Source organism: Hibiscus syriacus, unplaced genomic scaffold (genome assembly GCF_006381635.1).
Source record: "Hibiscus syriacus cultivar Baekdansim isolate YM2019G1 unplaced genomic scaffold, ASM638163v2 tig00110393_pilon, whole genome shotgun sequence".
Taxonomy (NCBI): domain Eukaryota; kingdom Viridiplantae; phylum Streptophyta; class Magnoliopsida; order Malvales; family Malvaceae; genus Hibiscus; species Hibiscus syriacus.
The window spans coordinates 1271909-1273592 of NW_024062721.1; the positions used below are offsets into that span (position 1 = coordinate 1271909).

The 1684-nt window shown below is 37.6% G+C and overlaps 1 pseudogene; it reads right to left on the reverse strand.

Annotated features, from left to right (window-relative positions):
* Nucleotides 1-388: 388 nt before the first annotated feature.
* Nucleotides 389-1459, reverse strand: LOC120123492 (annotated as a pseudogene).
* Between the last annotated feature and the right edge of the window lie 225 nt (nucleotides 1460-1684).

The following is a 1684-nucleotide window of genomic DNA, read 5'->3' on the forward strand; positions in this document are numbered from 1 at the left end:
TTATACTTTTTTGGGTTCAAAAGAAAATTAGAATACCTATACAATACGATTTCATATGAACATTGGATCCTTCAACGGCACAGATAAGCATGCTCTCATAGTCCGTCCTTCACGTGAAACGAGTTCACACTTTGATCTTTCCCCATCACACCCAACCGAAAAATTCAACTCGGATCCAACTTAACACCAAAAGCATATGCAGATTTAACCAACCACGATAGTAAAATATACATAAGAAATAACTATGAAAAATGTATTGCGCATATTACCTATACATAGGGAAAACAGTAAAAAGAAAATAAGTGGGAAACAAGAAATATATTCAATATATATGATAAAGAGACAAATGTAGAAGAAACGGATACATCAACCAACACTTATAGGTAAAAGGTATATATAGACAGTAATATTTGCGTTACTGAATATGACACAAAGCAATGAAACAAGAATCAATACTCATCCTTTTATTCCATTTGCTTCATGATAAAGAAAAATAAATATAGCTATATTTTTTAATTTTGGTTGTCTAGGTAATACTTGTTATCCAAAGTATATGTAACATTTTCATTTAATATTATGCTATAGTCTGCAGCTGTGGTAGGTAACATGGAAGAAGGAGGAGGAGGAGGAAGCGGTGGAAGTGGTGGTGGTGTTGGTGGTGCAGCAATTGTAACAGCCCCCGAAGAGAGCAAGGCTAAATGGGAAGATTCCCGACACTTGTGTTTCATTATCTCGGTCCTCACTGCATTGATTTCTGCTTGTAAAGAATGGACTTGCTGCTGCAGAGCTGTGATTGCACCCATGCAGCCGTAAACGGGGTCTCTTAGCCTCACGTTCGCCTCATAAACGAGGCTGCTCGCGGCGTCGGCTCTTTGGCTCTCCGGTACTTCCTGGATTTAACCCCATGAAAGGGCATATCATTACTTTAAACAAATGAAGATTTAGAAGAAGAAGAAGAAGATATACCATTAGCATCTTGGAGACGTTGCTAGCACCGAAGACTTTATGAACAGAGTGTGGGGTTCATGGGGGAGAAATATGGAGAAAATGGGCATTCCTCTGCACATCTACGCCTCAATAGTTTACAGGCAGCACATGGTGTAATTGTATTTAGGGTTCCTGTACGTTCTCTCTGATGATGAAAATCTGCTTCTCTCTTTATCCTCTTCCCTATCTCCTCTAACCTCTCCCTAAATATAATATTACACCAAACAAAACAACGAATAATTACTACATCCTAGAAAAGATGGTCCAAAAGAGAATTAAGTTGATGGGGTCTTTACCTTTGTGTGGACATTCAGGCATGCATGCTCTCAAGCATGGAGAACAATTTTCTCAGGCTGATAGGGAGGAGAAGGAAGAAGAAGAAGAAGAAGAAGAAGAAGAAGAAAGGAATAAGAGAAGGGGGGAAAAGAGTGCTTAAAAGGCAAGATATACAGGAGAAAGGTATGTGTATATGGTCCACTGTTTAGAATGGGATTAATAATATTATTGGCAAAATGGATTTTTGTAATAATATTTTTACATAAACTCTATTCTTGGAATTATAATTTGCCGACACACTAAAATAATAATAAGAGGAGTGCTTTGAGAGGGAACTTCAATGGAAGCAAAGTAGAGTGGGAGAAATTGAAGAGGTTATATATATAGAGAAAATAACCTCAGTGACCGAAAATGTCTTATA